Source organism: Periplaneta americana, chromosome 11, assembly GCF_040183065.1.
Source record: "Periplaneta americana isolate PAMFEO1 chromosome 11, P.americana_PAMFEO1_priV1, whole genome shotgun sequence".
NCBI classification, from domain to species: domain Eukaryota; kingdom Metazoa; phylum Arthropoda; class Insecta; order Blattodea; family Blattidae; genus Periplaneta; species Periplaneta americana.
Genome location: NC_091127.1, coordinates 49,634,546 through 49,656,145, shown reverse-complemented (window position 1 = coordinate 49,656,145; position 21,600 = coordinate 49,634,546). Strand labels below are relative to the sequence as shown.

The following is a 21,600-nucleotide window of genomic DNA, read 5'->3' as shown; positions in this document are numbered from 1 at the left end:
TAATTATGTAATGCATTTATCACCTCTGATTGAGATTCTGGCTCATATATACATCTATTATCAGGCAGTACATCTCACTTAGCAATATGTGTCAGAGAAAGAACAATATTGTTTCTATGGATCTCAAGTCTGATTAGTGTAATCAGCGTAGTCAGTGTAGTCAGCGATGTATACAATGGATAAAGAAAGAAACTGGCCCCTACCCCATTATCTCCTGGCCTAGTTGTCTCATGAGTTAAGCCATGTTGATGTCATTTGTGTGGTTCAGACTTGTCTTCGGACAGTTGAGTAAACAACAATTAAAATATATTTTATCATGTGATGATGAATATTTCACACATTGTTACAGAATTACTGAAAACGTGCAACAATTTTCTTTCACCCCCTATCTTCCATACCCAAAGTAAAAGCTTTATATACATATAATTTGTTAATAAAGTTTTATTATACTTAAGAACTTTTATGTAGTGCACTGTGACGTCATCATCGTGTTGCTCGAAGTAAGTGTGCAGAGTACATGCTCGAATGCACTATAATAAAATTCATAACATTCAATTCATATGCAAATATTTTACGCTTCATTTCTAAGATGTTTAATGGTAACTGTGAATAGAATTAGATCTTTTTTTAATGGCTTCCAATACAGAATGAATTTCTAAGAGTGATCACAGACTATCAACGTATCTCTATGGAGTTGAAAACTGGTAAAATCGACCAATATTTGACGCACCGAAAATGAAGTTAATTTACTAAGACACTTAACGGGCCGCACTTTTGATATGAGAAGTGAAATTGTTGCACTGGAATTAAGAGTTAGTAACATACTTAAAACCACCGACATTTCAACGCGTAAACTTCGGCAGTCGAACAATAACATATTTTACTAATTTCCTGCATTAATCAATAAATTTTCAGTCTCATCCCCTCCAAAGATTAATTTAGATTTCTTTGTTCATTATGAAACCTTTGTTATATAACTTATGTCTATATTTTTGGATAAAGTTACAGAGTAATTCTAATTGCAGTTCTTCTAAATTTTCCTTATTTTTTCTGGTCCAAATGTACCTGTAATTTATTGCCCTTTATACACGATCCAAATAGTTCGAAATGTTTGACTTTGCAGCTCCAGAACGGACGCAATTAACCGTATTTACGTGTGGACACCGCTGTCTGCTCCATTTTAATACGTAACGAAGCTTCCTAGGAGGATGAACCGTTCATAACCAGGTTTGCCTGCGTCATCACACAGTTTATTGGTCACGTGATGGATGTCGCTACACGCCGTTGGTTGCCGGGCTATCTGTCCGTCCGTCTGTCCGTCAGTCAGCCTACTGTTGTAGTAGTGTATCCAGTTGGAAAATTCGCTTTGTGTTATTACAGTGGCATGGTAAGGTTGTTCGGCAGGAGCGTTTAGTTCACTTGGTTACCCCAATGAAATTGAACTCACTGTAACACCCCTCCCCTCTCTCTACACTCCTACACCTTCTCGTCACTTCTATCCCTTCCGCCTGTTTCAGTATTTTGATACGAAATTGAAGCCACAGGTAACTTCGGATATGTATAATTGCGATTGTAACTTTCGTTCATTGCTCTTTCACTATTTAGACTACTTTTCCGTGTAGCATTAGCTAATGTTTTTAAAGTGAATATAAAATACCACCTCTGTTCATTCTTAGTGTTATGTCTAAGGGCAATTCTTTCACTGCAAAAGCTGCATTTTTCAGCCTTCCTCTTTGTCTCCTCATATGAGACACATCTTAATATCGTCTATCATCTGATATTTTCTTCTTCCCCGAACTCTTCTCCCGTCCACCGTTCTTTCAGTGCACCCTTAAGAAGACAGTTTCTTCTCAACAGTGACCCAGCCAATTCCTTTTCCTCTTTCTAATCACTTTCAGTATCATTCTTTCTTCATCCACTCTTTCCAACACAGCTTCGATTGCAAATCTAATCTCTTAGGTAAAGCTTCCTGTAAAGCAGATTTGAACAATTTCAAGGAAAAAATTGTTCGCTTCTTATTCTGTCTGTCCACCTCACACGTTCCATTATTCTCCATAACCACATTCCAAATGCTTCTAGTCGCTTCTCTTTACTTCGTCGCAATGTCCATGTTTCTGGCCCATAAAATGCTACACTCTACACAAAGCACTTCATTAGTCTCTTATTTCTTTCTCCAGATGGCCACAGAAGATATTCCTTTTTGTATTAAAAGCTTCCTTCGCCATTGCTCATCATGCCAGGTTTGCACTTTTTGTGGAAAAGGTAAATGCGGTAGCTTTCCGTTGCTTTCCGCACATCACTCTCTCTTTCGCGTCTTAAAAGATACCAGCGTAGAGTGAGGAGAGTGGATTTGACTAATTAAGCCCTCTGGACTTTACCAAAATTCACCGCAAGGGTTAAATATCAGTTCTATCAGGGTTTTTGACCCGATCAAAGACCGGGAAATCACAATTAGCCTTTGATCCCCACCACCTCTTTTTTTATTCCACATTTCCTAATTTTCTTCTTTTCTCTTCCTTTGTTCATAATATGAATTCACACTTTTCTAATCCCACATTTTATTGTTTTCACTATCTTCAGTCAAATGTTGTTACTACTTTCGTATCTGATGATTACGAGTTATTTAAGAGAAAGTATACTTTTAAAATCGATGGAACTTTCAACAGTATTAATACAAGTGATGATAGTTTTTGATACATTCGTTAACCTCAATGAAATTATCTTGCTATGGCCATTATTTCGAGACCGAAATAATTATCTCACGGAAAGAAACCTGGATTTAAAGTGAAATACATTTAGCAAAGAAAATGATCACCACGAGTGGTATTCAGCTATATAATTTTCTTAATCTTATTGCATGTGTGCATGGAACTATCTATGCATTATTCCCCCTTCAATGGAGGGCACGGACTGGGAATGTCCTCACACTCAGCCGCTCGTCTAGGCGCATTATACAGACCGATTATTTAGTCCTGACAGTCAGCAACGCGAAAGAGGGGAAGTAATAGGAGTAATAGGAGAGTTTCGGAGTAGATATAAGGGCGAGCGGTTGGTAAAGGAATGTAGTATAGCTTAACTGTACTGGAAACACAACGCTATTCCCCATGCATGACATCCGACCGCTCTGACTATAGGCAACAGACTAAACTGAAATCCCTTGACTTAACTTAATGGACTCACCTTGACAAAGACGGACATTGCTGGCGACTGTCAGGACTAAATAATCGTACTGTACTACTCGGGATAGAATGGTGTGTATGCCCTAAGCCTTCCAGCATCACAGATCCACCTGCGCGCTGACAGCCTCCAAACTCTCCATACAGCCTATATGAACCCTTTACCTTTCCACCTACGTCTCACACTTTTTATAATATTAATGAATTTTTAAATACTTATTATGAGAATGTATAAATTTTAATGTATATCTTAGTATTTATTTATGTGTCATTTTTATTTTGGACTAGGTCTAAACACTTTGTGTTTATTGACTGTAGATATATAAACATATGAAATAAATAAATACTCATACAACAGAAATGTGTTGGAATAAATTGTTCAAATCGTCCAGTTTTAATTGGGTTTTATTATAATTATTCTTCTATCTCTCTGCTAGTGTACAGGAACAAATGATTGAAAGTATAGCAGAAGAAGAACGGCAAGAAAAAAGTGAACGAGTGTCCTTCCTTTGAAATTATTTTCAAATAAATAAAGTTCTCTGGCTTTCTGAACACAATGTGAACTATCAGCTACACTGAGATTGTTAAAAGCAAAGTTGTTTTCAATCGATAGAACCTCCACTTCTAATAATTGCTTCAGAACTTTGGCCTCTCGTTTTATTTCATAATGTTCTTTTTTTAATTTGAAAAATGAAGGAAATTGATTAATTTATCAAACTTCGAAATACAAACACCGCAATATGAGTTGGCATATTGCAGTAGAATATGTTGTATGAAAACACCACCGGCTCTTTCACTTAAATTACTTTGACCTTTGTATACCTCGTTTCCTTTGTAAGCAATTTATAAGGCTTCTGCCAATCAAGAGTATGAACGCAACTCAATGGAACAATCTGGTTCTGGAGCATTGTAATGAATATAGTATTCACGGTTTGTAAAATGTATTTCCTCGGTGTAGGCTTAACCATCAAGTAACAGAAATGTCTTATTTAATCATAAACGATCTCTACTTGCAAGAAAAGCTTCATCGCACCAACAAACTTTCTCAAAGTATTCATTTTGCTAAGTTCAATTGATATATAACAGCGAAACACACTTTGAAATTTTGTTCACATCTATAGTGAGGGTCACGCAAGAACAGTTCCTAAACAGCAAATATTGCCGTCTTGCCACGGTTGCCAACTGTTACCAGATATCACCATATTAAGTAAAGTCACGATCCTACGTACTAAATGACTTAATTACTTACCGTACTGTACCTTTATGTTGGAAGGTTATTCTAAATAATTCAATAATTTGTAACATATTTTCGTAGGAAAACTATACGATAAAGGGATCAACATGTTAGGTATTTTGTCTGGAAATATGACATTCATTGGTTTGACTAAACAATTGATTCACGAGACCTAACCTAAAAATGTATTTTGTGCGAGATCGTGCGTATTTGCTTGGTTTCCGCACAAAAGCAACCCGCGGTAAGTCTAAAGTTCCACATTCAGTATTCCCAACCTAACACACATAACAATTTCCCCCTTCTTACCGCTTGAGTGACATATTGATTTCACTGCTTTAGGCTTTGAACATATTATTTTTAGAGACGTTCAATATAGTAATAATTAGAAATTGGAAAATTACCACTGCAATTTCACCAAAATTGCACTGTTAATTATTGTTTTTAAATATTTGCAAAAAATTAAGTAAACTCTACAACTCCACTAAAGTTACTGCATTCGTGATGCAAGTAACATTAAGGAAACCGTGAAAAGATTCCAGACTCATCATTGACTGGGGGAAAAAAAAAGACAGACGTATATCACGGCCTGCTGGAGTATAGTAAACACAGAAAACATTTTAAAGCAACAATGTTGAAGATAGATATTTTTTTTTTTTTACAAATTTGCCGTCATTGAACAGAAACCAAGATGGAGATTTCATTGTAACTAATTAGAAATTCCTCTTTCATTTATGTAATAAACGGATCTTCGCACAAAATAATGTACGATACACGAGCGGTATGTTTTCTTTCAATTCTCAGAAATTAAAAAAGCTCAACTACGTTTCGCTTTTTCAAACTTTTCATCGAACATTAAAACTTCAACATACCGCTCTTGGAACGCATATTACTATTGTTTGACCACATGAAATTATTAGTACTAACTCCGAAAACCGAATATCACTATGAAATGTATGCTTAAGAATACTTACTCCTAATAATTTTGCTATTATAGTTATAATTGCTGTCTCCGTGAGCGTAAATCCTTCTTCATTACCTTCTTTCGGTTAAATCTGAAAGAACAGAACGCCAGTAGGGGAAGTTATCCCCATTCTCGCAGCACGCTTTAGGCTTTCTTGATGGATTTGCTGCCATGCTTTTTTCCTCTCTTTGACATTGTTGTAATAAAAATCTAAATACAAAAAAATTATTAAAAAATGTAATGGTATTTCTATCGATTACCCACCTGCATTATCACACCCAGTAATGTTATATTTATTTACACTTGCCTGACTATAGACTTGAATTGTAACCACAACGCAACACACAAAATAACTGTTATGTATTAATATTAATACTGATATTAATTAATTATTAGTATGTTCAAATTTCACTAGCTTCCAGTAACGGGCTCAGAAATCTAGTACAATTTTAATTCCAGGGAACTCCAGTACCGGGAACGTCTGTCTCAGCTGCCAACGTAACAGTTACAAATTCACTACCATATTTTGTAGTATTTCTCAGTATCGAAATTCGAAACGTAGTTGGTAAAAGAAAATTCAACCTGCAAACTATAAAATCACCAGAATCACTAGCATATGTACTAATGGGGGGGGGGGAAATGGTTAGGTTTCACACTTAGAGTATGAAGTAAGCTGAACAGGACTTTAATTACTACAAAGTCCATCGTTGTGGAGTAACGGTTAGGATGTCTGAGCGTGAACGAGGGGCCCGGTTTCAAATACTTGTTGGGACAAGTCATCTGGATGAGGTTTTTTCCGGGGTTTTCCCTCAACCCGTAAAATCAAATGCTGGGTAAATTTCGGCAATAGACCCCGAACTCATTTCGCTAGCATAATCACTTCCATTTCACTTAGAAATTAGACAACCGTCGAAGTTGATAAAGTGTCTTAAAAAACAATTAAAAGGGACTACAGAGAAAAAGGGATTTACAAAATTAAGAAGGTGAAAACTTGATAGTGTAAAAATATAACGTTCTGCTAGTATTGAATAATATTTATACTCGTCGTTAAGGAAGACAAGGCACATGCGTCACATTCTACAGCAGACGTCGCCAACTCCTTGCACTACGGTGCAGGCTTATTTGCCCGATGCACCGTATCAGAGTCCTGTGTAAATGAAGAGACAGCGGTGTGCTCAACTGAAATGCGCATTTGATAACAAATAACTTGCATTTTATGTCCACAAATATATGCTTTTAGCACAAATTAATTTCTACATATACCGTATTGACTAACGTTTGAAATGTTGAAACTTGTAATAATTTTGCAATAGAATAACCACTTGCAACTATATGTAATGTGCAAATTCAGACTGTACCCTTGAAAATACTCCAATATAAAAAGAATGCATCTGTTTTGGAGAAAAATTTAAGTTACATCATCTCTCCCCTTAATATTTTGTCGACAGGCATAACTTCTGAGAGAGAAAGGTTCACGTAGAGCAGCCGTGGCGAAAATATGACTCACGAGCACATTGTGGCTCGCAATGATAGCTGTGTATTTCTCTTGCATTCTGCCTCCCACAACCCCCACTCTCTCACTTACTAGAGTCAAACTCCGTTCCATTTGTATTTGTCTCTGACTTGCAAGTGGCGTATCGTCGCAATGTCTCTCTCGAAGCCATGTACCTCTACAAAAAGAAAGTTTCAAGTAGGATGGGAGGACCTATTTTTTTTCTGCCAATATGATGAGAATATTAAATGTATGATTTGTTCACAAGTATTACGAGGAAAACGTATGTATAACATAAAACGGCAATATACCACATGTCACTCATGAAACATTAAACGGTTAAGTGTTCTTCTTCTTCTTCTTCTTCTTCTTCTTATTATTATTATTATTATTATTATTATTATCATTATCATCATCATCTCTGTACGTCGATCCTTTTTCAGCAGATGTACGAATAATGCGGTTAGCTCTCCAATTTAAACTCGCAGATTTACAATGTGATGTTAAATGAAAGCTAGATGTAAGGACTTGACAAATGTTGTACTTTTCAAATCTTTGCCAAAAAATAAATATCCGAAGCTTCGTTCTTTCGCTTACTGTGGTGAAGTCATGTTCGCTACAACTTACCTTTATGGAAAATTATTTTCAACAATGAAAATAGTAAAAACCAAATTTAGATCACCACTGACAGACAAATATCTTCGTGATCAACTATGACTGGCATTAAGTGACATAATTCCTGATTTTGAAACTCTGTCGCAGAGACATTCTAAAGAGAGTTAATTTTAGGTTGTGATAATGTATCCTATGTTTTATCGTTCATTTCTTTCTTCGTTATGGCACTAAACGTTAGTTTGTAGCCTTGTACTGTATAAAATTCTATTTAAGTGCTTGACGTAAGGAAAATGAAAATCCGTTAATAAGTCAGACAGTTGCTTCACTTCGCCTTCGAGTGTCCGCCTCCCTCCATAGGTGCTATGCTCGTTGCAGGTGACACAGTGGCTCGGGGTACGATTGCATTTTCGTCACGGCTGACGTAGAGACATGCCCAGCACATGTTCTGCAGAAGCCTGACAAAATACCAATGGAGTGGCAGATTCTACGTTACTTTTAAAGCTGTTATGCAGTTAACCATAATAAAAGGTTTTTTATAGCCTATGTATTGAAGCATTCATTTAGAGTATTTATTCCTATTTGAATTTTCAATTGGGGTTTACGAGCTCTTCATTTGAAAGGTACATTTTGTATTTAGGTTCCCCCTACGTTAATCGTTTTAAGTGAGATTTGAACACATGGTTTTTGAATTTAAATGTAAGTACGATAACCACTACACCATCAAGAACAACTGAATATGGAACTTCGTTCCGAGATACTTGCACGAGTGAGTACTGAAGGACCCGAGGTGTTGGATCTTTGTACATATTTGGCGAAGGATAAATATGCATTGTGATTTGTGCAAGCTTTCATCTTCTCGTTCATGTATGAAGGCATTGCAAATTCAGATCGTAATCAACGAGTTTTTGAAAGAGGTGCTTTAACTCCCTCTTTTTCCATCATAACCATCCATGGGCACCTGCTGGTCTTTTCCCACGGAACCAATCCATAATGTATTGGAGCGCAGGCAGGTTCGTGGTTTGACCCATCTGACCATTTTGTAGTTGGAATGTCAGAGGTTAATGAGGGTAGAATAGCTATAGACGTATAGACGAATTCATTTATCGCTCTTCCTGAAGCCTCTTCAAAGCTTACAGGTAGTTGCCCCTTGTAGCTATGCAGCGCCGCATTCCAGCCATAACATATGTACTCAAAGCGGCGGATTTTGGCTTTGATAAGGAATCCGGAAGTAATCGGTGTCATTCTGGAATATCTACTTCCATCCCTAAACAAAGAAAATATTGCACATTTGTGACTAACATTTCGTGGATAATTCGACGTTATGGGGATTCGGATCCGGTACAACAGGATCCGAGGACGTAATTTTATCGCTTTAAAGGTGTAAGTAATTTCTAATTCCACGACTAGGATTCAGCTTTAACTTCACGTAGAAGTTGTGGCATATCCGTGTTTCAAATAGAGAATTGTTTTAAACTAAATCTAGGGCTAGTTGTTCGATAATAAGTTAAGTATGATAGTTTTTATTTTAATATTAGGGTTGCAATTGAATAATAATCGTAATAGAAAGTTATTCAATAATAATGAGACTTAAATATATTTATTATAGCTATGCTTCACACAGTACATATGAATATAACGCGTGTACGCCTGGAAACAGGTTTCATTAGTACGGCGCGGCGCCTTCGAAAAGTGACACCGGCAAGTAACAGTTCGCCTACCGCTGATTCAGCGCGTTAGATTTCGGCAATAAATTGTAGCAACTTATACATTACAAATGTAATTTATGGCGTAGGTATCTTGTAAGTGCTGCTACTGTCGACTACTGAAATATAAGACCATACCACTTGTACGAAATCTTTGTACAGTAGTGGCAAAAAAAACCGGACCGACACTTGTAGCTGATTTCAGAACCTTGTTCACTCCAGAGCACGATAGATTGGTAACTAAGACTTTAGTGGTTCGATTCTGCCTGGGAAGGAAACTTTTTTTGTTCCTTATTCAGATTTATTCCCAATACTTTTCGATTGCTTTTAAAATTCATGTTCTGGGAATAATAATTTAATTAAGTAGTAAAATATAGCTGTAATAAAAATCTAAACACGAAATAAACTCATTAAAACGTGAAATGGTATTTATATCGATTACCTACTTGCATTAGCTATCACATCTAAGTATGTTATATTTATTCACACTTAACCTGACTATATATCTTCAACTATAACCACAACGCAACACATAAAATAACTATTATGTATTAATATTAATACTGATATTAATTAATTATTATTAGTGTGTTCAAGTTTCACTAGCTTTCAGTAACCGGCTCAGAATTCTAGCACAATTTTAATTTCGTGAAACTCCAGTATCGCCAACGTCTGTCTCAGCTTCCAACATAACAATTACAAAATCGTTACAATTTGTAATATTTGTCAGTATCGAAATCTGAAACGAAGTTGGCAAAAGGAAATTCTACTTGCAAACTAGGAAAATCACCAAATTCCACTAGCATATGTAGTAATGGGGGAAAAATAGTTAGGTTTTATCCTTACGATGTGAAGTATAATGTCATTAATAGGGTTAGAAATTCAGCTACCTATAGGCTGGAATGTAGTTGCTTGATTCGAAGTATATGTGACGTCACAGCGCAGGTATAGGTATTTCCGTATACAAAATAGTTACGCACGCTCTGTCTTTCGCTATAACAAGTCAAAGCCGGGACGCAGTCATAGTGAGTAGTCTTACCGACCACTGCTCTTACTAGTCGTATTATTTAAATAACTTCCATATTTGTGGCTGATTGAAGGTTCATTCACTCAAGCATGTAATATTGGAGGGCATAATTGAGGATATTTGAACTAATATTTTCACTGTCAATATAGACAACATTACATATACATTGTGTACAATAAACCTAAAATTGAAAAAAAAAAAAAAACAGTGCACTTTAATTACATCAAAAGGCACGAAATTGTGTTGAACATAATTCGAAAGAACCAGTGCCATCAAAATCTGAAAATTATTAGGATATTAATTCGACGTTTAGCATGGATTTGTGTAGTCTACCATGTTGTTCAGTGCCAACATCCCAATTAATAAATTAAATAATCTACATTTCAGGGAATTTCTAGAAAAGTACATAGAAAATTATTGGGTTTTCAGTGATAAGCGATATGCAATATTCTAATGAAACATGAAAAAATATCAGATAATAGGAATATCTTGTACTAAATCATGCACCAATAACGTCATGTGTTATTGAAAGAATTTCTTGCAATATAAAATCATTTCAAGTGACATCCGTATATGTTCAAGTTCAGTAATTTACGAATGCACGTTATTATTCACTACAAAGATCACGACGAAAATGAACATCACGGCTCAAGCATGTTTTTACTAGTATAGCTTCAGAATGTAGGGAGTTGACTGTATTCCACAAACACGAAGCGAAGGCCTGTTTGTTTATATCATTATCTGTTGCATCACTGTGTTCGACGTACTATATACCCAAAGTATCTTTAACTTCAGTCTTTTGGTAGCTGGAATACGAAGCCTAGTCAATTACAGGGGGTTATTCTTTGAGATATTTCAAACAATGAAGGTTTAATATAATTTTTTGTCGGTTTTGCTTCCTTTTCGAGATAAAATTTGTTTTAAATGAAACCTTTCATATCGTGTTTTGGAAAAGCCATTCATTTAATTCCCAATATGCTCGGTCAATTTAAGGGAACAGTGTGTTACAAATCAGAATCAAGCATCTAAACTCCCTCTGGGATTAGTTTATAAACACAAATGTGACTTTTAATGTTCACGGTCATCTGTGTTAAAAGTTTAGACATCGAGCGGGTTTCATTTGACTCGCACTTACATGAGGTAAAGAAAAACTACGCTTACTTGAAACATAATTCTTTTTCCTTTCTTTTTATGTCTTTTTCGTTACGTCCGGCACAATTTTTTCTTACCTATTAATTCCATACCCCGAACATATTCCTCCCTCCTTTTTTTCTCGCTCTCTGTATATTTTATCTTGATATCTTCTTTTATCTGTCCCCTCGGGGCATTTCTTCTTCCTTAACAAGTCACCATTTCCCCACTCCTATCCCTGCTAGCTTCCTGCCTGCTATAATGTTATTGATTTCCGCAACTAAGTTTCAGTCTGCTGTTTGAACAGGGTGTGTGAGTGAGCATGTATGTGTGTGTGCGTGTATTGCATAACAACTATAAACTTTCAACAGTTGCATATTGTGCTCATATTTTACTTTTCGTATAAAATCTGTAACTTTGAAACTATTCACAATTATTTTCCATTGAAATAAACAAGTTCCCCAACTTATAGCTCACTTCGTATAAATTTAGTGAACTGGAGTCTGTTCCTTTTATAAGGGTCAGTATTTTCTTTCGCAATCATTATTAAAAGAAGATAATTTGGGACTATCTAGTACTATCTCTTGTAACTCTAAATTTCTTGATGAGCTGTAGCTTGAATTGATTTAAACTTTGGAGATGAATTGAAAACTAGCGTAGAAAGTATTCACATTTATAATCAGCGCGAAAACTCAGAACGGCAAACGAGTTACATAAATCAACAAACAAAATAATGGAGAACAGAAAAATTCTTCATTGCATGAGAAAATGACATGTTTTCTTCCAATTTCCAGAGTCTGTGAACAAAAAAATATATAAGAGTGGATTAGAATATTTATTTATTTATTTACTTATTTATTTATTTTATTTACTTATTTATTTATTTGTTTGTTTGTTTATTTGTTTATTTATTTATTTGGAAAGCTGTTTGTTTACAGAATATCAGACCATAGAATATAATTACAACAATAGAAATAGAAATAAAATAATACAATCAATATAAAAAGAGGATACAATAATATTAACAAAATTTGAGGACCGAATGAGCAGCGCTCGTGTTCGGTCGCAGTTCAGATATATTATTAATATAAGAGGAATATAGGATATAAAATAGTCGGAACGAAAATTAAAATTACAGGTACAATGAAATTATAATATAATATAATATAAAATATAATATAATATAATATAATATAATATAATATAATATAATATAATATAATATAATATAATATAATATAATATAATATAATATAATATAATATAATATAATATAATATATGATATAATATACCGTAATATAATATATTAATATAAGAGGAATATATAAAATAAAATAGGAACTAAAATTAAAATTACACTTAAATTAAATTATATTATAATATTAACATAGGGAAGCATAATATCGTACGTGAATAAAGTAGAACAATTTAAATTAGACTTCTGAGATGGACAGGACATGTAGCACGTATGGATGAATCTAGGAATGCATATAGAGTGTTAGTTGGAAAACTTAAGGGGGAAAGACCTCTGGGGAGGCCGAGGCGTAGCTGGAAGGATAATATTAAAATGGATTTGCGGAAGATGGGATATGATGGTATGGACTGGATTAATCTTGACGGGCTTATGTGATGACGGCAATGAACCTCCGAGTTCCATAAAAGCTATTTGTAAGTAAGTATTAATACGAACTTTTTGTTTGGTAAATTTTTCTTTGTTCACTTACGTAAAATATTACCTATCATTTATGCTCATAACATCATTTGTCGACCTGGGTGGCACAGTCGGTAGAGTGCTGGCCTTCTGTGCTCGAGGTTATGGGTTCGATCCCAGTCCAGGTCGATGATATTTAAGTGTGCTTAAATGTGACAGGCTTATCGCAGTAGATTTACTGGCATATAAAAGAACTTTCATTTGAACTGAATAGGAAACAGACAATCAGTAATAGGCCTATATTCTTCTCCAGTATACATGACTCTATGCCAACGCTGAGATAATTTTTCGACACCGCGTCTGCAAAAATCTCATGTTTGAAGTTAAAGAATTAATCAAGCAAACAAGTTCCCTTGAAGATTGTTGGATAGAGTCCTGAAAACGTGGAAATTTGAGAGCGCAAGGTCGGGTGAATATGAGGGATATGGAATCACCTCTCAAACAAGTTTCTGAATAGCTGCTTTCGTCATGTTAGCGGGGTGCGGGTGTGCCTTATCGTGTTGCAGCAGCACTTGATGTAGTCTTCCCGGTCGTTTCTTTTTTTCAATTGCGGCCGCCATGCGTCTGAGTTGGCTATAAATGAATCGGTCATTTCAGAAAGGGTATAGTCACAAAAAGTAAACTTTTCAGGAACAATAAAAAACTATTTCTATGGTTAACTATAAAACACTGATATTTGTCCACAATAACATCAATAATCTAATTCGGTGGGAATTGTTTACGTATTGTAATTTTAATTTTGAATTTTATGTTTTGAGAAAAAAATAAAATTGGTTAACACATAACCGTTCTGCAATTAATTATTTTTTGGCTAAGAAAATGGGAAAATGAAAAAGAGAGAATTAACTTATATAATATAGTACATTTTACAATTTTTGTGTATGATAATGGCTTATTGTTTTGGATCTGTAATAATCGTATGAAACAATAGGCATAGTTATTGTACAATCTGGTAACCTTGCTCAGAACTAATCGAATTTTTGATATTGGAAAAGAGATTAAAAAGCTGAAACAAACAATTAAAGACAGGAACATCAGTTCCGTGCCATCATTGATACGGTCCACACATGTGGAGTAACGGTCAGCGCGTCTGGCCGCGAAACTAGGTGGCCCGGGTTCGAATCCCGGTCGGGCAAATTACCTGGTTGAGGTTTTTCCGGGGTTTTCCCTCAACCCAATATGAGCAAATGCTGGGTAACTTTCGGTACTAGACCCCGGACTCATTTCACCGGCATTATCACCTTCATTTCATTCAGACGCTAAATAACCAGAGATATTGATACAGCGTCGTAAAATAATCCAATAAAATAAAAAATAATTGATACATCCATTCGCTGTAAATAGGACACGAGTCACTGACTCATGACTTTTGTGCAAGAGCTGGAAGTTTACAAGCCGTAAAACACTGTGGATACAAATTCGTGACTGAATCCATTATTCTGCAGAATGATAGATATACCTTTAAACTATATGTTTCAATGAAAACATATTTTTCCACAAAAAGTTGACTCATGCCATTTCTGTAATGACCGATCCAAATGTTAGCAGGTATGGTCACATTCCTGGGATGCAATTCGCAGTACACGACGCCTTCTTTATCCTACCAGACGCATAACATCATTTTCTCTGGATGGACACTAACTGTTTTGCGGAGTGTTGTGTGTTGAAACGATACAACCATTTTTTCAATCCCGGATGGCATTCTCCCCGTACACGCCTTTGTTCCTCCATAAAGCCTTGGTTTTTCTGAACCGACGCATGCGAGATGCGAGGCCCGCGTCGAACAAATCCGGACTACACGAGAGATAGTGAGTGGTTTCTATAGCATCTCGCAATTATAGAAACCACTCACTATCTCTCGTGTAGTCCGGATTTGTGCGACGTCGCATGCGTCGATTCAGAAAAATCGAGGCTTTAAATCAAACACAATTAGCCTATACAGTATGTAGTAAGTGTTCTTCCCCCAATTTACACTTCATCTTCTTTAGCCTACAAATAACACAAATTCTTCTCAAATCAGCAAAATTCAATATTTACAAGCACAGCACTTCAAATAACAAATGACAAACGATAAAAAAATCTCCTAGCAACGCTGACGAACAGAAACTTAACGAACGCATGCATCAACCTAATAGAAAGCAAAGTCTGTTGGTGGATCTACTACTTTTAAACCTCTAGACAAACTAGAAAAATATTTTCTTTGTGCTGAATGATGTAGTTATGTCGCTAGTCTTCAGATCTGTTGTCACAAATTATAATTATTATCATTGTGGCTCTAGTCGAGATTTTTCGGTGTAAAAAACTTTTTATGTGGAATTGTTACCTAAATTAACTTCGTTAAAGTGTGATTAATTTGACATCAATTTTAGCTAGTCGACAGAAGCAGCGATTTCAAAGAAATAACACGAGAATATAAAGTCATTGAGAAACAAATAAAATGTATTTCTCATGCAACTCTTGTTAGGAGTGCATATAATTTTTAATTGAGAGAATTGTAATGGAATCGCAGCAGCTCGAACCCGTTTTTTGTTTCTCCTGAGAAAGGATTTTATTCTAAGTTAATGACTTATAATATATAGTAGAGTATTACATTAATGAAACTTCCTTACTCATTTCAAATAAATAGTAAAGAAGTTAAGTATCACAAGTCTTCTCTGAAGTATTCTTGTAATAAAAATAATGACAAAAAAGTAAAACCTTCTTAAAATAAATACGTAATATTCTACATAACATCTGCAGTGCATGGGAAAAGTGACATAAGTCAGTTTCCACAAACATTCTTTGATAATTTATTGACAACTTACACTGGTTTATGTCGATTTGATTTTTTTTTCTGTATGAATTATTGTAATGGGAGAAATACTTATGTCTCTTTTTCCAAGCGAGCAGATGTTCCGTAAGTTGTCAATAAATTATCAGAAAAAGGTTTGTGGAAACTGACTTATGTCGCTTTTCCTAGGCACTGCAGATATTTAATATCCAGTTTTTATGCTATAATTTGATCATGAAAATTAATAGCAGTTTATTAACAATGATATAAACGTATCGTTGGTGGTCATTAAATTATTTATTACTTTTTCGAGTGTTAGGGTTTATTTATTTTTAATATTAATTTAAGTGTATTAGTTTAAGTAAGTTTAGTTACTAAACGTAAATATATATTTTTGACAATTATGTTTACATTCCTTCATATAAATTAACCAATAATGTGTTAAAATTTAATTATAGCTGTTTCTGAAATATTTTTGTTTTGTGGGATAAAATCTTTTACCTGAACACCATCGATATTATATAGTATGGTCCATAATAAAGTACACCGAATCTACGATCATGAAAGTCAATTGAGAAACGTATCTAGTAATAATGCAATGGTATACCTATGTGTTTCTAAAACTGCCCATAATTCCTCACACATGTCTCCTGATGCTACCGAAGCTTCGATACAGCAATTTGCTTATCGGTGACAGGCGGAATCATGACATGTGACGTCATACGTTTCTTGACATACAAGTCACTGCTACCCAATATTGCCAACATTAGAGAAAGATGCAAAATGTAATATATTTGTAAAACACGATAGAGGATTATTATTACAAGTAATAATTTAATTTTCCAAACACAGTAAGTTAATTTTATAATTTTGTGATTACTTACTTATGGCTTTTAAGGATCCCGCATGTTCGTTGCCACCCTCACATAAGCCTGCCATCGGTCCCTATCCTGTGCAAGATTAATCCAGTCTCTATCATCATATCCCACGTTCCTCAAATCCATTTTAATATTATCTTTCCATCTACTTCTCTGTCTCCCCAAAAGTCTTTTTCCTCCATCCTCCCAACAAACACTCTATATGCATTTCTGCCCATCTCAAACGTCTAGATATAATGTTTACAATTATGTCAGATGAACAATAAAATGCGCGCAGTTCTGCGTTGTGTAACTTTCTCCATTCTTCTGTAACTTCATCCCTCTTTGCCCTAAATATTTTTCTAAGTATCTTATTCTCGAACAACCTTAGCCTCTGTTCATCTCTCACAGTGAGGGTCCAAGTTTCTCAATCATACAGAACAAGAACAACGGCCGTACCATGTTGAAAATACCGATTCTCGTCCGATCACCGAAGTCAAGCAACATTGGGCGTAGTCAGTATTTCGATGGGTGACCGCTTGGGAACACCACATGCCGTTGGGGAAAATTTTAGTGCCATTTATTGTGGGCCCCTATCACCACGCCATGGCGCGTCCTCAGGTTGCGGATAGAGAAGACGATCTCCAGATATGAAGGGTAGCTGCGAATATAATAATAATAATAATAATAATAATAATAATAATAATAATAATAATATAGTGGATTTATTGAGTAATATTATGCACACAGATTTTTATATTATCACAGTTTTCTCTAAAATCCAGTGCACGGGTCTTCTGACCGTACGTGCTTTGTACCTAGAACAAGTCCTACTTTGTAGATTTCACCTCCCCCACGTATGATTATATCCACTACTCTCTAAAATAACACACATATTAAAGTGAAAATGGCACACAAAACATATTATATAATATCTCCTAACCTAAAACAGACATGAAAGTGTATAGTTGGGTATATACTATTATCCCTTCCTCAGTTCGTGTCACAAACTTCAACAGCTGAAGTTCTAATCTTTCTCGCCTTCAAGAGGAACAAGCCAATCTTTTGTTCGTATTCTCTATTCCCCATGAGGTCAAGGCATGCAAGCGAACTCCTATTCTGACTTAGCAGCGAGGGTGGTAGATTTTCTCCGTACATGTTCCAATTCGAAACACTGTAATAAAATATATTTATAGGAGTCCTTTTCTCTGCAAATCGGACAAAGGCGTTCTCCTTCTTCGTCGATAATTTTATTACCCTTCCATGCCCCCAATCTTAGTCACGCTAAACCTGCTCTGCTGTCGTCTTTGTTACAGCTGCGAATATATTGAATAAGCAGTCGTGGACAGCCGATAAGGGGTGGTCCTCCAGCTTGGGGGTTGGGCGAAGGGCAGACAACCCATCACCGTAAAAGCAGCTTGTTACGAATCCATACAATAAAACTTTGGGGATGCCGAGACGTAGATGGGGGGATAATATTAAAATGGATTTGAGGGAGGTGGGATATGATGATAGAGACTGGATTAATCTTGCACAGGATGGCGGGCTTATGTGAGGGCGAAAATGAACCTCCGGGTTACTTAAAAGCCGTAAGTAAGTACAGAACAAGCAGTAATATAACTGTCTTATAAATTCTAACTTTCAGCTTTTTTGAGGGCAGACTGGATGACAAAAGCTTCTCAAGCAAATAATAGCAGGCATTTCCCATATTTATTCTGCGTTTAATTTCCTCTCGAATTCTGGAACTCTGCCGTCGATGAAATTGTTAGTGCATAAGTTCTAGTGGCACTGTTATAGTGCGTAGGAGAGTAGGCCTATCATCACGTTGCAGCCATGTAAGCCGAAAGGAAGATGTCTACTGTGACAAAATATAGCCTACTCAAATAGGCCTATTAAACATATTATTGGATAATCATTTGGTGACCTCTTTCCTGGTTAAATTATTTCGGTGCTCATCTTCAAGGAAGTAAGATCCAATGAGACCATTCTCTTGTGACCTTGTCCCGTAATGACAATGGGTAGGCCTATTATCGCCGCGCTCTCATGGTTAACATTCGGCAGGTCTTTGAGGGGCCTCGTGCATAACATTTGGCAGGTCTTTGAGGGGCCTCGTGCATAACATTCGGCAGGTCTTTGAGGGGCCTCGTGCATAACATTAGGCAGGTCATTGAGGGGCCTCGTGCATAACATTCGGCAGGTCTTTGAGGGGCCTCGTGCATAACATTCGGCAGGTCTTTGAGGGGCCTCGTGCATAACATTCGGCAGGTCTTTGAGGGGCCTCGTGCATAACATTCGGCAGGTCTTTGAGGGGCCTCGTGCATAACATTCGGCAGGTCTTTGAGGGGCCTCGTGCATAACATTCGGCAGGTCTTTGAGGGGCCTCGTGCATAACATTCGGCAGGTCTTGAAATGTAATTGCATTATTGTTTTCAATTTCTTATGTCGCCGCTCCGATCACTCGCCTCAATTTCAATATTGCAACCAATAAGCTGCTTCCATGATTAAATGACACTTACTTGGCTAATCCACGTGGACTAAAACCGAGGTTGCAATGTCTTGTGCTGAGGACGAACATTAAGGTATGTGATTAAAAATTATTATTAAAGAGTTATTATTAAGAGTTAAAAATATCAACGTACTCGTATGTGAAATAATAATAATAATAATAATAATAATAATAATAATAATAATAATAATAATAATAATAATAATAATAATAATAGCTATTTACTTTGAACTAGAGTATGCCATTAGCAAAGTCCAAGATAACAGAGAGGATTTGGAATTGAACGGGTTACATCAGTTGCTTGTCTATGCCGATGACGTGAATATGTTAGGAGAAAATCCACAAACGATTAGAGAAAACACGGGAATTTTACTCGAAGCAAGTAAAGAGATAGGTTTGGAAGTAAATCCCGAAAATACTAAGTATATGATTATGTCTGGTGACGAGAATATTATACAAAATGGAAATATAAAAATTGGAAATTTATCTTTTGAAGAGGTGGAAAAGTTCAAATATCTTGGAGCAACAGTAACAAATATAAATGATACTCGGGAGGAAATTAAACACAGAATAAATATGGGAAATGCGTGTTATTATTCGGTTGAGAAGCTGTTATCATCCAGTCTGTTGTCAAAAAATCTGAAAGTTAGAATTTATAAAACAGTTATATTACCGGTTGTTCTTAATGGTTGTGAAACTTCGACTCTCATTTTGAGAGAGGAACATAGGTTAAGGGTGTATGAGAATAAGGTGCTTAGGAAAATATATGGGGCTAAGACGGATGAAGTTACAGGAGAATGGAGGAAGTTTCACAACACAAGACTGCACGCAGTGTATTCTTCACCTGACATAATTAGGAACATTAAATCCAGACGTTTGAGATGGGCAGGGCATGTGGCACGTATGACTGAATCCAGAAATGCATATAGAATGTTAGTTGGGAGGAAAAAGACCTTTGGGGAGGCCGAGACGTAGATGGAAGATAATATTAGAATGGATTTTTTTTATTTTACGACGCTGTATCAACATCTAGGTTATTTAGCGTCTGAATGATATGAAGGTGATAATGCAGGTGAAATGAGTCCGGGGTCCAGCACCGAAAGTTACCCAGCATTTGCTCGTATTGAGTTGAGGGAAAACCCCGGAAAAAACCTCAACCAGGTAACTTGCCCCGACCGGGATTCGAACCCGGACCACCTGATTTCGCGGCCAGACGCGCTGACCGTTACTCCACAGGTGTGGACAATTTAGAATGGATTTGAGGGAGGTGGGATATGATGATAGAGAATGGATTAATCTAGCTCAGTATAGGGACCGATGGCGGGCTTATGTGAGGGCGGCAATGAACCTCCGGGTTCCTTAAAAGCCAGTAAGTAGGTAAGTAAGTAAGTAATATCTATGTAACAATATACCAAACTAGTGCTTATTCTTATCGAGGAAGTAGACGTGACAACGTGACGGTTAGAGTGAAACCTACAGAGCAACAATCGGTCGGCAAAATTATATTTTAAAAGCACACCGCACGTTATTTTATGATGGCGACATGTTAAGCATGAGGCCGCGGGGATAATAACACACTCGATTAGCATCACGAATCCAAGGAAACTTGTCATTTGCAAGTTGATGTATCCGTCCAACGTAAAACAACATTCATCGGAAAACCGGATATTGAAAATGAAATCTTCATTTTGATACATACTGGTATTTTCAAGAGCTCGAACACAACAAAAAAGACTTTCACTGAAATCACGTGCTTGCAGACTGTGAATAACTTGTATGCGGTAAGAAAACACACCCAATGCATGGATCATTCTCTGAAACGATGTTCGCTTCTCATTTAATTTCCTGTCTATCCGTCACTGGAGTGCACATTTTTTTTCAAACATCCTACGCATATGTGCATTGTCTGAAGTTGTTTTTCTCCTCCCACTTCTTCCTTTGCGTTCACATTATAGAGTCCCATTTCGCCTGAATTTACTTACCAAGAGTAATATTTTACGCTTTGATGGTGGATCTTTATTAAATTCCTCTTGATAAAGTTCGCAAGGCCTAGTGCTTTTACGCCAGCTCTACCACCTTCATTAACAGAGTATAAACGAAAATAATTCTCTACGAGGAAATATTATCCTACAATACTGAGCAACATTTTGATAATACATCTTACACAGCCTTCTTCAGCAATAATTGAAGTAACCATAATTTTATTGATAATGTCGTCATAATTTTTCCTCGTCGAACGAAAAGTTCAATTATGTTTTTTTTTTTATATTTTATTTTGGGCCGCGTTGTAGTTAAGAATACGTTTAACATCCATTTTGCGGGACACCATGTGTGTGCCACTTGCAAAAGCGGCATAATGTTTTTGCCCCATTTGCTGTAGTGCCACTAATTCATATATAAATATAAGAACATTTT

The 21,600-nt window shown here is 36.1% G+C and overlaps 1 protein-coding gene and 1 pseudogene across 1 annotated transcript in view; both read left to right on the top strand.

Moving 5' to 3' along the window:
* The window catches only part of LOC138708518 (secreted protein C-like), a 1,615,872-nt gene that overhangs the window by 1,197,665 nt on the left and 396,607 nt on the right, over positions 1 to 21,600 (top strand). The gene's annotated exons all lie outside the window — the stretch shown is intronic.
* LOC138709676 (5S ribosomal RNA) lies at positions 17,125 to 17,243 on the top strand (annotated as a pseudogene).